This window comes from Dendropsophus ebraccatus, chromosome 8 (assembly GCF_027789765.1).
Source record: "Dendropsophus ebraccatus isolate aDenEbr1 chromosome 8, aDenEbr1.pat, whole genome shotgun sequence".
Lineage (NCBI taxonomy): Eukaryota > Metazoa > Chordata > Amphibia > Anura > Hylidae > Dendropsophus > Dendropsophus ebraccatus.
Window position 1 is genome coordinate 87,892,740 of NC_091461.1, and position 15,024 is coordinate 87,907,763.

Below are 15,024 nucleotides of genomic sequence, written 5' to 3' on the forward strand. Positions count from 1 at the left end.
TTTTCTGAGCTGTAGCTGCAGTCAAGTGGTATTTCTGACTTTCCTTTGAGTTTTGCCTCTATGCTTAACCACATGAGATGATCCTGTTTCCTATGTTCAATATTTCATAAATTTGCTTGAGGTCTCTTTCACTGAGTAGTACTATCGCCCCCCACTTTTTCTTCTTTGCAGTTGTCAGATGTATACTTAGGGATTTAAGAAACTGACAGCTACAAATACATAGTTACGCTTTTACAGTTACCATCCTCGACATGGTTTAAATGCCATTAAATGCTATTTCTTAATGCAAAAATATCAGATTTTGCAATGAAATCTAATGATCTGTTGAAAACTTGTAAACTAGAGATTTGATCGTGTGCAGAAGAAACAAGTGTTTATGGAGGTGTTGTGGTGGCACAAAGAGCCCCTGTGATATGAACTATGAGGTCTCCCTGTATGCCATCATAGTGCACCGCTGTGCAGGATCATATTGCCGTTATTTGTCTTGGGAAGCATTGAGCTATTTAGGGAGAACTTGGTATATGCAAAATCAAATGTACAGTATATACGGTTAAGCAGGGCCTGTATGTATATACACCTAAATATGTTCAAATTCACATCAAGTTTCAAAACTATAGATACATATAAATAAAGATATATGATAAGACGTAGGTTTCCATAACACCTTTTTACATTTCTGTTTAGTCAGCAATATGAGATGCGCAGTTATTTATATGGGATTTTTTTTCTTTTGTGGCCAACACAGTAATTAGTCTCCCAAATTGTAACCCCATAAAGTAATTTGTCACCTTTGTTCCTCCAACATATTATATAAGACCCTTTTGTGCCCACACTTAACATGGTCCGCTTTCTGTCTCTACAAATAAAATTCAGTAAAAAAAAAAAAAAAGAAAAAATTCTTCAAATCAACTAGTGCCAGAAAGTGCTAGAGATTTGTAATTTACTTTACTATAAAAAAATTCTCAAGTCTTCCAGTACTTACCAGCTGCTGTATTTCCTGCAGTCTGGAGTGCAGGAGAAGTTTTCTATGGGGACTTGCAATTGCCCTGGACGGTTCTTGACATGGACAGAGGTGGAAAAAAAGAACACTGTGTCAGACTGGAGAGAATACACCACTTCCTGCAGAGCATCCAGAGGCTAATAAGTACTGGAAGACTTGATATTTTTTAATAGAAGTACATTTCAAATCTCTGGCACTTTCTGGCCAGTTGAAAGAATTTTTGTTTCATTTCACATTAAGGCTTTGTTCCCACTACGTAAGAGACCGGCCATTCCGTGACCCGGCCGGTCTCTGCAAAGATCATTCCGGCCGGTACCGGCCGGATGATCTTTCCGGCTGCAGTGTTCTGATGCGGACGCATCAGCCCACGTCCGCATCAGAACTTCCCATAGCACACAATAAAGCAAGCGGCCAAAGCCGCTCGCTTCATTGTGTGAACTGACAGGTCTTTCTGCGGCCGCAATTCACTTAATTGCGGCCGCAGAAAACTGACATGTCAGCTCTTTGTGGCGCCGCATGGGATCCCGGCCGAAGCGTGTACTATGTGTATACGCTCCGGCCGGAATCGCATTCAAGAATAGGCCGTGCTCCACACCGTATAAAGTACGGCTGTTATTGCCGATGGCAACAATGGCTGTACTTTTACTTAGTGTGAACATAGCCTAATACTGCTCCCCTTTGTGTATCCACAGACTAATAAGTTCCTCCTTTTGCCCTCACACACTAGCTACAGTAGCTACCTCCCTCTTTGTTCTCCCACAAAGCAATATTGCCTGCTTTGTTATTGTACGAGTATCACTTACTTCTTCCTATCTACTTTTCATAGTACAGATTCTACATTGGTCAGGGCTCCTCTTGCCACTGCTCTTCTCTTTCTTCTCTTCACAAAGCACTTACTTATACAAGCACCTACTTCTAAAAGCACTGGTCTTATTCTACTTTCAGCAACCAATTTTATCAAGATTTGCACTACCTGTATTGAGTGTACTGTTCACCTGCAACGTTGTTCAGTAAAGTGTTCTATTTTTGTACTAAACGCACGGGACTCTGTCTTATCTTCTCACACCTGCACCCACACACACCACTGTCTACCTTGGGTTATTTTTCCCCTGTGGGTGGTGGTACTGACATTCTGGATGGGTCTACTACCACTCCAGGTTGCCGTGAAAAGCACCCAAGGGCCCCGCAATAATAAATAATATATAATAATAAACCAGCCAAAACAGGTAGTAACATCACACTTGTGTACTACTACAGTACTGGCGCCATGAATAACAACATCACAGTAACTGGCTGAGTAACCACAACAGATTTTTATTGGATATGTGTCCCAAGCAGGGGCAAACATTTGATTGCCCCTTCCCTACTGACTGACCACAAACCCATCAAGTGTTTTCATAACCTTTAACTGCAAGTGCTCATTAGGAGTGCTTGCAGTTAACAGGACATTTGTAACACCAAGGCCCGCTTGACCACTGGGTGCTGTGGCTCAGGGGGCCCAGTGTATTGCAGGAGTGGGCCACTGGGTTCCCTGATGTGGCGGGCCCCACAGCAGCCACGATGGCTGCAATAGGGGTAGTTATGCCCCTGAGGCATAGGCTATTTATGGAGCACAAAGGGGCAAGAACAGTATAGCCAGAGGCAGCACAGCCCCATATCAACCACTAGGTCAACAGGATTGGGCCAAATAGGCTACACTTTCTTTCATGCACACATCGGTGAAACCAAAATAAGAGCTTTGCATTGTACGTTTCCAATTGTGCTATCTTTAATTGACAGTGATGGTTTATTACAGAGCAAACAGAACATCATAAAACTACTTACTGTATACTGACAATGATGTGGTTTAAGCTGTATCACCATCCGCCTCTCTGACCATATAAGACCTGAGTGACTTTCTGTTTCCTGGCCCCAGCTGCTTATATACCACAGACTAATTAATTTAACAGCTTGCACAACTAAATATTTATCATGTTTTAAATGGAAGCAGACTTTATGTGCCGTCAGGTTTTGCTCCCTCAGTCTGTGCCTCATCAATAAAAACACATTTTATCAACTTTTAATTGTACGGTTTCCAGCCCAGTCACAGTGGGAAGAGTTCCCCATAAATTAGGTCCCTCTTAAGTGCACTGTGGAGTCATTTTACTTAATTAAATCAGTTTTCATTTTTCATGAGTTTTATGACTTTCACCACTTCGTTGTAAAACAACAGAACTTTTTTTGTTAAGGAGACTTCAAATACCAAAGGTTTAAAGGAGAAGTACGGCAAAAAATGTTATCAAAGTATTGTATTGCTCCCCAAAAGTTATACAAATCACCTATATACACTTATTACAGGAAATGCTTTTAAATAGCTTTTTTCCCTGCACTTACTACTGCATGAAGGCTTCACTTCCTGGATAACATGGGGATGTCACGACCCGACTCCCAGAGCTGTGCGGGCTGTGGCTGCTGGAGAGGATGATGGCAGGGGGATGCTCAGTGTCCCTCCAGAGCCCTGTGTCCCTCAGTGTCCCCCTGCCATCATCCTCTCCAGCAGCCACAGACCACACAGCTCTGGGAGTCGGGTCGTGACATCACCAATTTATCCAGGAAGTGAAGCCTTGATGCAGTAGTAAGTGCAGGGGAAAAAGCACTTTATGTGCATTTCCCGTAATAAGTGTATGTTGGTAATTTGTATAACTTTTGAGGGGGAAATCCAGTACTTTGCGAAAAATTTTCACCGGACTTCTCCTTTAATGTGGTCCCTTTAAGAAAAATTAATGCTGTGAACTGTGGGAGCAAATATAGTGGAATCAATACTATTTGTGTTAATGCAAATCATTTTACCTATAGATTCTGATAGATAGATGTCAATGTTTTAAAAATATAAATTACACCTACAAAACCATTTTTATATAATCTATCAGCGATAAAATCCCTTGCACAATCCATAGGGCAGTTGAGGACTTCTCTCCATTCAGCAATCTTTGTTTAAGGTCCCCAAGTCTCCAGCAGCCGTTCCCTAATGATGCAACCTTGATGAGCTGGAGGAGGAAAGTAGGCCCATTTTGTTCATGCAGAGGCCCCATTGTGGGCCCATTGTGGGCACACCAAAACCACCAAAGGCAGCAGTGGCTGATGCATAGCGCTCTCCATGACATCTCCAACATAGTTGACAGCCTACATTTCTGCTTAGCGTGAATAGACTTTTATCAGTGAAAAACACTGAAGTCCACTGGTCCTTCGTCCAGCCACTTCTAATATGGCTTCTCTTAGGAAGGCTTTAAAAGGGGAACTCCAGGTAGAGGGGGGGGGGGGGGGAAATGAAACTTCTGCTGAAACAAATAGCAGGGGGGGAAAATGAAACTTATGCTGAAACAAATAGCATTACTTACCTATCTATCCCAGTTTTGAAACTACCAAAAATCCATTTGTTTTGGAGGTTTCCGTTCTGTATTGTGTGGCTGTTCTTCCTGGTTGAGCAGTTGTACACAGTACTACAGGTTCCAGAATGCAATGCTTTCTCTCAGCCTAGTTTTATTGTGTTACTGAATTATTTGCAGTACTTCATCATTTCATTGTAGTCCCACCCACACAGCATTCTGTATTCTCTACCTGTAACGCTGATATTGCAATAAAGTAAAGAACATATTATGATCAAGCATCTTTTATGATGAAGTTGAGCCCCACAATAAGGACTTAATATATATATTATCTTACATGGGATATACTGTTCATAACTTGTTTTTCTCCAGGTGGGATTGGCAGTACCGGCTCTGATCCTCTCTGCAGTTTAGCATAATTTAATTGTGGTACTTTGTAGACAAATAGCCACCGGCACAGCTGAACCTAGGCTTCCACACTCTCGGATCCCGCAGACGAACAGAGACAGATCGGTGATCACTGGTTGGTGCTCACTACGAGTTTAGATACATGTAAACTTGAAAAGTAACAGCTGTTTCACGCGCATGCGCGCTTCTACAGACACCGCCTCTCACCCGAGCCCGGAATAAAAAGCTTCACTCCGTGACGTGTGTAAGTGAGCGTTTACAAACTAAAAAAATAATTCATAAGTTGGGGACTAGATCTAGTGATGCACTCAGTGCTAATATGTTTAATAAATGGGCTACTATATTTGATGATGCTGACCTTCCTAGGAAAATTTTGAAGGGGTGGGCAGTGGTGCGCAGGGCTGTGCCCAATGAAAGATGGCGGGAATCACAATATCGTCCTATTCACAGAGCTATATATGGGTTTAACATCCCCCTCATCCCATGGCTCAGGATAGACTTCTGGCTTGCCCCAAGTGCCACCTGCCGGCATTGGATTTGATTCACGGCAGCTGGTCTTGCCCTCAGACACAGGCCTTCTGGTCCCAATTGGTGGCCCTAATCGATACTAAATGGAAACTAAAGGTTCCCCTTTCACCTCAGCTTCTTCTGTTCCACTCTGTCCCGGAGTCTATGAATGTTCCACTAACTCTTCATGCTTTTTTGTTGGTGGCCAAGAGATGTATTTTAAGAGTGTGGCTACAGCCAGCTATGCCACTTGTGACAGAGGTTCTGTCACAGATGAAGCATTTTCTGTTCATGGACAGGGTGGAATGTGAAAGGCTCAAGGAGAAAAGCACAGTAAAATTCTTTAAGAAATGGAGACTGTTTGTAGAAATATTTTATTCAGACCAGGAAATTAAAGAGCTAATGAAGGTGTTCACGGGAACCAAATGGTATCTGACTGCTGATATTGCGGGAACGTTGGGTCGCCTGAAGGTATGAGCTATTCTTGGACGTCTAGGTTGTTGGATCTATTGTTTCCTATATGTGGGGGGGGGGATGTTATCGGGGGAAGTTAGGTTAAGAAGCTTAAAAAAGGAAGGTTGTTTTATTTCATATTCAGTACTTAAACCTTGTAAATTATAATGTCTTCCTACTTTGGCATATCGGTCAGATTGACCATGTTTTCATGAAAAGGGCACGACCTGTTAATGTGTCCTTTGTTGTAATGTATTTGCTTCTATGGAAAAATCAATAAAAAGTTTGAAAAAAAAAAACTAAAAAAATAATAAAAACATATATCAAATACACCGTTTATCATGCTGTGACTTACGGAAACATATTAAAATCTAGTTTGTCGTTTAAACCTAGGCTTCCTTCAGCCCCTGTAGCTAAAATCAATCGGGCTTCTCTCTGGAGTAAGATCTTGTTTATATCTGTCCCTGCTTTGTTGTGGACTCGTTCTAATCCAACAAATCTGAGGCAATCTGTGTTTCCTCCATGTTTGTCTCTTACATGCTCTATGAGTCGTGTTGCCCCTTTGCTAGTTCTACAAGAATACACATGCTCATAAAACCGGCGATTAAGCTTTCGAATAGTGTTTCTTATGTAGTGTACCCCACAGTTACAAACTATGGCGTACACTACACCTTTTGTGCCACAGCATATGAAATCCTTTATAGTACAAACCACTCCCCTCAGTGTGATTGACTTAGTGTCTAGGCACTGTGCACACCACGCACAATTTCCGCACTTGAACATGCCTTTTGGAGCTGATTCACGGATCCAGTCCGTTTTTTTCTTCTCCTCTTGCAAACGGCTGCGGACCAGGACGTCTTTTAGATTCTTGCTTCTTTTAAACGTAATTAGGGGTGTATCTAAATAAACCTTTGAACGAATCGGATCATTTTGTACAAGATACCAATTATTGTGTATTGTACTACATATTAAATTCGCTAATGGGCTGTATTTGAACGTGAAAGCGAACTTGTTTCTCTGTGTGTGGTGTTTTTTTGTTTATTTGTAAATAAAAGCTGATGTCTTTGTTTTTCAAAGGCTCTATTTCTTGCCACCCGAAGGTCATCTTCCGGATAGCCCCTCAGGACCAAGCGATGGGTAAGTTCTTCTGCTTTTTGGAGGAATGTTTCATCAGTGCTATTTATGCGTCTTAACCTCAAGTACTGACCATAGGGGACTGCTGACTTCACATGTTTGGGGTGGTTTAATTGTGTTACTGCTTCATTTTTGTGCTGCCGCTGCAGTACTGCAGTGGCACTCCAACATGTGTGAACACAGCCCTAATTTCACTGCAGAGTTTTGCACAATGAACAAAATTGCAGCAGCTGCTTCTGGCTGGTCAGGGATAGTGAATCACTCAGGGGATTGGGGGATCCAGCCAAGCCTCGTGTGACACAACACCCTGCCCCCTGTCTGCATCATCAGCCTGTGCTCAGCAAACACACAATGGAATGGAATCTTTGCCTCCTAAGGTGGGAGAGCAGTGAAAGCAGAAGACAATGTGAATTGGCTTGATTTCTATCAGCTACCAGTGTGGCAGAACTGTACAGATATGGTAATACATTATATAGACACATCTACAGTATATAACTTTTAATGTACTTTTAATAGAACACAAGTTTGCCTTATGTGGAGTTCCCCTTTAAATATAAATAGCTACAACATTTAAAAAATGAACAAGCACATTATTTCTCTTCTACAGAATTACTCTGAGGTAATGAGGCTAAAATTAAAGGGAAGCTGGGAGCAGATACATGATGCCCTATCCACGGCTGCATAAAATACAGACATCTCTCGATAAGAATTTACTATGTTCCCCTCTGAAATACTACAGACAAAGCATAGTGCTATATGCTGCTTTTGGGAGAAAAGTCCATTGGCTGAATTCATTTTAGTATTTTCCTTTTTTTTATAATTTAAATTGTGAAGGAAAATGGCAAAGTTTTTGTGTGAAAACCCAAAACATTTACATCTCTAGCATATACCAGGAAAACCAGGAAAATCACTCATCCTTCACTTGATGAGTGCTTATAAAAGACCCCTACGGGGGACTTAACAAGTTAACCCCCCCCGTCCGTTTTTAACAAATAAATAAACATATTTGGTATTGTAGCGTGCACAATTCTATCTATTAACTATAACAATATTGTTATTAAGAGTGATAAAAAAAAATCTCATCTATACCAATATGATACCAATAAAAACTAGAGATAGTGGTGGAGAAAATGAGTCCCCAACCAGCCCCCCCAAAAAGTTTTAATACTTTAAAAATGGTAAAATATTTGAAAAGTTATATAAACATGAACATCGTTGTATTTGGATTGACCTATGAAATAAAGAAAACAAAGTGCACTGCATAAGAACGGATCATACATTTTATGGTAGATTGAAAGGAGTCAAGTACAGTTGTTTCTGGCCCTTTAGATGGAAAGGTAAAAGTATTATGGCTCTTAGGTGAGGAGAAAAAAAACAAAATGAAAATTGACGCTGTCCTTATAGACAAAATCTGCGGTTTCCTTAAGGGTTTAAATATGGCCCTTGCACAGGTTACAGAGCAGGCCTAGAAAACGCTCCCATTCAAGTGAATAGGGTCTAGGCCAGTCTACTGGGTTTATGTCCATGAGGATTGCTGTAAAACATATCTGTAAATGCTGTTACAGACAGCTCAGTCATCTTGACCCAATAATGTACTAAAAATGTTATAAAAATACAGTCAGAAAATACACACCAATTAGAAAAAAATACCTGTTTCAGCTTTTGGCTCTAATCAGGAAAAAAAATTAACCTTGGTGCTACATTCAGTTTAATAAGTCTTCTAGTGATTGCAATTGAGTCAATTTCTGAACATATTTTAATTTCTGGGACTCAAAAGAAGAGGAGGGCTAAAAAAGTGGATAGGGTGATAACGTAAACAACAGATTGTAGGTCGAACAAGCTGATAATAAAACTGCTCACCTGATGGTGTTGTGCTAAGAACACAACACCTGTATGCACTATCAGTGAAGAGAGAGGTAGTAGCCGTAGCAGCCAGGCTCCAAGGGTAGATGCCGAGATCCCAAGCCAGGAGATCAGGGAATGGAGAATGGTAGATGAAGTGTCGGATCCTCGGGGTAGGCTGGGACCACAGGAGCCAGAATGACGGCGCTTCACGGCTTCAGGTTTGATGAAGTAAAACGATGAATTTTAATGGTCTCATAAACAACGCGTTTCGAGGCATAAATTGCCCCTTTGTCAAGTAGGAGAGACAATGTCACTCCTACTTGACAAAGGGGTAATTTATGCCTCGAAACGTGTTGTTTATGAGACCATTAAAATTCATTGTTTTACTTCATCAAACCTGAAGCCGTGAAGCGCCGTCATTCTGGCTCCTGTGGTCCCCGCCTACCCCGAGGATCCGACACTTCATCTATCAAAAGAAGAGGAGGATTGCTTCTGATATCTTCAAAAGAAAATAATACATTCAGAAATGGACAAAACATACAGTAGTCGCTTGTAGAGATGAGTGAATTCATAGCCGGCTGCTTTTGAAGTCTTTGCCGCTCCACCCTGGGTTCCAGGGAAAGCTGGATCCATTCCTGGGAAACTTCTCCCAGGACTGGACCTAACTTTTCCTGGCACCTGGGGCTGAGCAGCACAGACTTTATAGGCAGCCAACTGATAAGCAGATTGCCGAGCTAACAAAACGCTTTGCTTATACTGTAAATTCACCATCTCTAGTCGCTTGTAGTCGCTACGTTTGGTCCATGAAGTCATTGGGTCCAGTGCAGTTATGCCGCAATATACTGTACATCGGCATACCTTTCTGCTGCTATACCAACATATGCCACACAAATACAGCCTTTTAATAGAGTTAACACATGCTGAAACGTGTTTAATATGCAAAGTGTATTTACAAATCCGATACAATTATTTTGCAAGATTAAGACTTCCTATCCCTCCATGGTCAGAATAGTATATACTGTAGCTATAGAGGACTCTTCTATAACATAACCTACAGAAGTGCAACCTTTGCAACACACAATTATTAATAACTGGAAAGCCTGGTGGCAATATTTCTAGAACCTACATAAAAACTCATCTTAGTCCATCAGCTTTTCCGTAAAGAAGTATTGGTTGCTTTTGTAAATGGGAGGAGTGAAAACCTTTAGAAAAAGCTGTAGCTTCATTTTTTTTTTATTTCATGAATTATTTTCCTCCCTCTGCTGCTTTGTATCAGGTTGTGTAGAATTTAATGTCTGCGGATATCTCTGGATGAGACTATCATTCCAGCAGTGCCTCATCTCAGTGACTCGTTTGGAAGATTCATGGCTCCCATACATCACTACAACACCTTTGTCTACCCATATGTTACTGTTATGCCTCAGACCATGGCTCACACTAAAAGCATGCATCAGTGGCTGGCTGTATCCTTGGGAACTGAGGGCTCACAGGCAGGTGGAACTCTGTCCAAAGAAGAGAGTAAAATTGTTGATCCAGCCTTTTAATATGTAAATGAAAACTATATCTAATGATTCAATGAAATAACGTACACTGAGCTTTGTTGGCAGCTTCAGATGTAGCAGAGGTAGCTTTGTTATTTAAAGGGAAACTATCACCACCCCCCGTTCAATAAACAGTTTGTATGGTTTATGGTCACTTTGCACTGAACAAAAGGATACCTTACTTTTGCAGATACGGTCCAGCTTGGCCTATAGTCAGCATTTTATTGGATATGTTAATTAGGTGCACATGTGGCATGGTTTCATCTGTAGGTGCAGGGGTGAGCCTAACTCCACTACTCCTTCAGCTACTCTGTGGAGACGTAACCACATAGGGGTAACTCTGTGTTAGAGGGCGGGTGTATCTACAGGAAGGGTGGCCTCACCAATGCAGCTACAGATGCAACATGCCCCCAGTGCATATAAAGGTTCAAGTTACTAAACCAGATTACCAAATCAGATTGGTAAAAGAATTATATCAGTCTGTTCCCATTAAGCCGTACAAACAGTTTATTGAACTGATCATTTCCTGTTTTTTTCTGGAAATTATAAAATTCTGTAATAGCTTTACTGGCAGGCCTTGGGGAAGTCACAGACAAACCAGTACGGTACAGATATTTACTTTCCCCACCAATCACATATATGGGACACAGTTTAAAGGGGTTATCCAGCGCTACAAAAACATGGCCACTTTTCCCCTTCTCTTGTCTCCAGTTCAGGTGCAGTTTGCAATTAAGCTCCATTTACTTCAAAGGAACTGAGTTCAAAACCCCACCCAAACTGGAGACAATAGAGGGGAAAAAGTGGCCATGTTTTTGTAGCGCTGGATAACCCCTTTAAGGAGAAAGCTTGATAGTAAAAAGAAACAGGTTGTGTGGACAAAATCACTGAATCATGCTACCATGAATGAGCAACTCCACCACTCATGCAAGTAAATGGAGTCGTGTTGCGATTAACAAGTGGCCATGACCTGACCCTCCGTCGCAAGAAATCCATCCAAGATCTTTTGCCATTGTAGGGTCATGGCCACTTGTGAGTGGAGAATTGGGTAATAATGAAACATGACCAAGTGGTTTCTAATTGTGCGACCAGAAATCACTTTGTAGCCAGACACAAGTTTTAGTCCACCCCGTAGTCTTTTAGGGTGGTGTTACGCTGGGAGATATTTTGGCGATTAACGATCTGAAACAACCGCTATGACCAACCAGCTTAAATCATTCACCCTATTACACAAAACAATGATAGATACTTATGGTCGTTCTTGTGTTCGTCCTTTTCTGGCTGATAGTCCAGGGAACGAATGAACGATGTGTTATAAACCGAACGATTTGTGAATGATCAACAATAAAAAAAAAGGTCCAGATTCTATCAAACAGTCAGCGATTTCAAATTGGTTGTTTAATCGTTGCCTACTATTACACAAAACGATTATCGTTTAAATTCAAACGATTAAACGATTTTTTTGAATGATAATAATCCCTTGAAATAAGGGCCTTCAGGTCCTATAACACAAGGTGATACTCTTCCCAATCAGGCAGAATCTGCCAGATATCGCCCTCTGTAATAAAGACAATGATCAGTCGAAGAGCCCGTCATTGGTTGATTGTTGCCTTTTAACAAGTTTATAAATCATTGGCCACTGGCCGCACATTGCTCCATGTAATAGGAGGTGCACAGTCAGTGGCCAATGAAAGTGTATAAAAAATAATAAACTTATATACTCACCTCTCCACACTCCCCGCTGTCCTCCTGGCTTGTCCCTGCTCACTGAAGTCACCACTTGCTGTCCTGTGGCCACTCTGCCAGTGAATGGAGAGAAGCATGGAGAGACACTGGAGAAACATCGAGGAGCTTGAGAGATAAAGTATAGCTCTATTATTTTCTATAGACAAAGCAAGTGCTGCACAGACATCGCTCTGTAAGCGAGTGCTCATTTAGCAGATTGGCGCTTGCTTACCTGGGGTATCGGACCATCTTGGCAGTGTAGTGCTTGCCCTTTGCGTCAGAAGGAGACTGATGTACTCCTGAGATTCAGGCCCCTCTAATGCTTCTGACTGACAATGCTCTATTACTATGCATTACCTGTCAATCAGCAGTGATAGCTGAAGGGTCAAATTTTCTCAGAAACATGTAGATCTGTGTACACTACCTAAAAACCTTATATGATATATTATTCCTAAATGCTTTCTGATTTCTCTTGCACTTTCAGAAAAAAATGATTTTGGTAGGCGGCATAGTTTCCCCATTTTTCACACGTAATAGAAAGTAACTACCGTTCTTTTAATGCCATTCTGCCCCCTTTTTACTCTTCATCAGTCTCTTCCCATGTTAGCTTTTCAGTGCTTTCTTAACTGTGTTATTCTTAGATGGATTCTGTGGCTAATGGTTCTAATCAATTTTCTCCCAGCAGTTTTAAAGATCCCATATTTCTCCTTTTATTACCTTTAAAGCAGACTTCACTACAAATCTCTCCAAATAGATGATGTTATGATCACTGGACCCTGATGCATGCACAACTCCCTTCTTGTTCATTATCAGAACTTGCTTATTCTCAGTGAGCTAGTATAACTGTTCTATGTTTTATAAACCTCATTCCTGCTGAGGAATAAAACATTGTACAGCTTTAACTATGTAACAGTTTTTGTTTTCTAATTATATTACAAGTATTCTGCGGTTCCATCAGTCAACAAGACCGATGTACAGAGAGCAGAGTTCCTGCTTGCAATACATTTCGTAGTATTCATTGCTGAATACTTGGAATTTAGAATATAAATAGCTCTTGGATTACTTTTTCATACTTAAGAATTTTCCAGCCGTAATATTTTGTGGCAGCAATGGATGTGGACCTCTGTTTGTGAGCTCTGGAAGATGAACAATAATGGCTGATGCTAAGGCTTAGCCATCAAAGTCTGTACAGTAAGGAGCTGACCTTCAGATAATCTGAGCTCTGTCCTTGAGATCAGAACCCTTCATATCGAACAACAGTTTTAGGGTCCCTGAGAGCCACTTTTTACTCAGAATTAGAGTCCTCCAGATCTAGAAAACTGAAGACTTAAGGGAGAAGCACACATGTTTAAGTCTTATTTAAATGTTATGCTTGCACGGCTGATTAGCCAAAAGGTAAGGCACACCGGCTAAGTTTATAGTAGCCATTTTTTGCCTCCTGATTCCTTATCACTGAACTTAAATGGTCAGTGTTTATTCAACAACTTCCCTTCATGCGATACCTAATATTTTTGCCACCAGGTGTATTCCTTCTTTCCAGTCTGCTGTCCACTGCCTGTTGTCAGGGGATTTCTATCTTTACAAACGGAGACACCCAGGACAAAACATAGTGTGTAAAGGGTTTAGCATGTAATATGTTTAGGAGAGAGGGAGAGAGACTGAGAAAGCCGGCGCTGAGTTCCTGCAAGCTAAGGGTGCATGTACACGCGGAATGGCGACGGATAACCTGTCGCGCATTCCGCAGCTCGCACCCACTGTGGACTGATGCGGGCTCACGCGTCTCCGCCGGTGTCTTAGACTCCATTCTATGCACGGGCTGATTCTGTCCTCCAACCAAAGAATGAACCTTTGGGGAGAAGGGCCTTGGAAAGGAGAAACTTCTAGAAGGCCATCACTACAGCACTTCACCAATCTGGAGTTAATGGCAGAGTTGCCAGAAAAAAGCCTCTCCTGAAAGGCTGCCTGGAGTTTGCAAAAAAAAAAAAGGTACTCAGACTGTGATAAACAAAATTCTCTGTTTAAAGTGTCTCTGTCATTATAACTTTTAAAATCTAAATCAACAGTAGATGTGATGAAAAGCAAGTTTGCAATAGACGTTGATTATTTTTTTGTTGTTGTTATCATGCTGTAAAACAAAAGCTATACTTACCAGAAATCCAGGTGCAGTTTCCTGAAGGCAGATTGTCTGACTTGTGCTAGATTGAAAAAAAGAAAAAAAAGACTATACACAGAAATTCCGGCCAGTACAGAGAGTCACGGCTCAATGTGTCCATCAATCACATGACTGCCTTCTCTCTGTGAGCGCTCAGATGGCCTGGGATACACAGGACTTCCTGTTTTCTGATTCTTTTTTTTTCCTAAAAAAAAAAAACAGGAAACAGGGGTGCCGTGTTTTCCATGATCACTAAAAATAAAAATAATAATTAATTTTTATTACAAACTTGCTCTATATCACATGTACTGTTGATTTAGATTTTGAAAGTTATAATGACAGGGACATTTTAGTTAAACAAAGATTAAACATTTTGGCCTCAATTTAAGAGTCATGTATGAAGGAATCCAGGCACTGCTACTCACCTGCCATATGCCATGGCTACCATAAAACATGGTGGGGGCACAATCATTCTGTGGGGTCTAGTATACCTGTAATGTATAGTTGGGGAGTCCTGTATACCTGTAGTGTATAGTTTGGGGGTCCTGTATACCTATAGTGTATAGTTTGGGGATATTGTATACCTGTAGTATATAGTTGGCGAAAGTGCTGTATACCTGTAGTGTAGAGTTGGGGGACCCTGTATACCTGCACTGTAGAGGTGCTGTATACCTGTAGTGTATAGTTGGTGGAGATGCTGTATCCCTGTAGTGTAGAGTTGGGGGGTCCTGTATACCTGTAGTGTAGAGTTAGGGGATCCTGTATACCCGTAGTGTAGAGTTGGTGGAGGTCCTGTATACCTGTAGTGTATAGTTGTGAGCCCTGTATACCTGTAGTGTAGAGTTAAGGAGTCCTGTATACTGGTACTGTATAGTTGGTGGAGGTGCTGTATACCTG

At 41.3% G+C, this 15,024-nt stretch overlaps 1 long non-coding RNA gene across 1 annotated transcript in view; it reads left to right on the forward strand.

The window, feature by feature from the left end:
• LOC138799547 (uncharacterized) overlaps nt 1-15,024 on the forward strand; it is a 31,154-nt gene that overhangs the window by 11,705 nt on the left and 4,425 nt on the right. The window contains exon 2 of the long non-coding RNA XR_011364276.1: nt 6,811-6,870. This is a non-coding gene — a long non-coding RNA (uncharacterized lncRNA). The remainder of the gene's footprint in view (nt 1-6,810; nt 6,871-15,024) is intronic.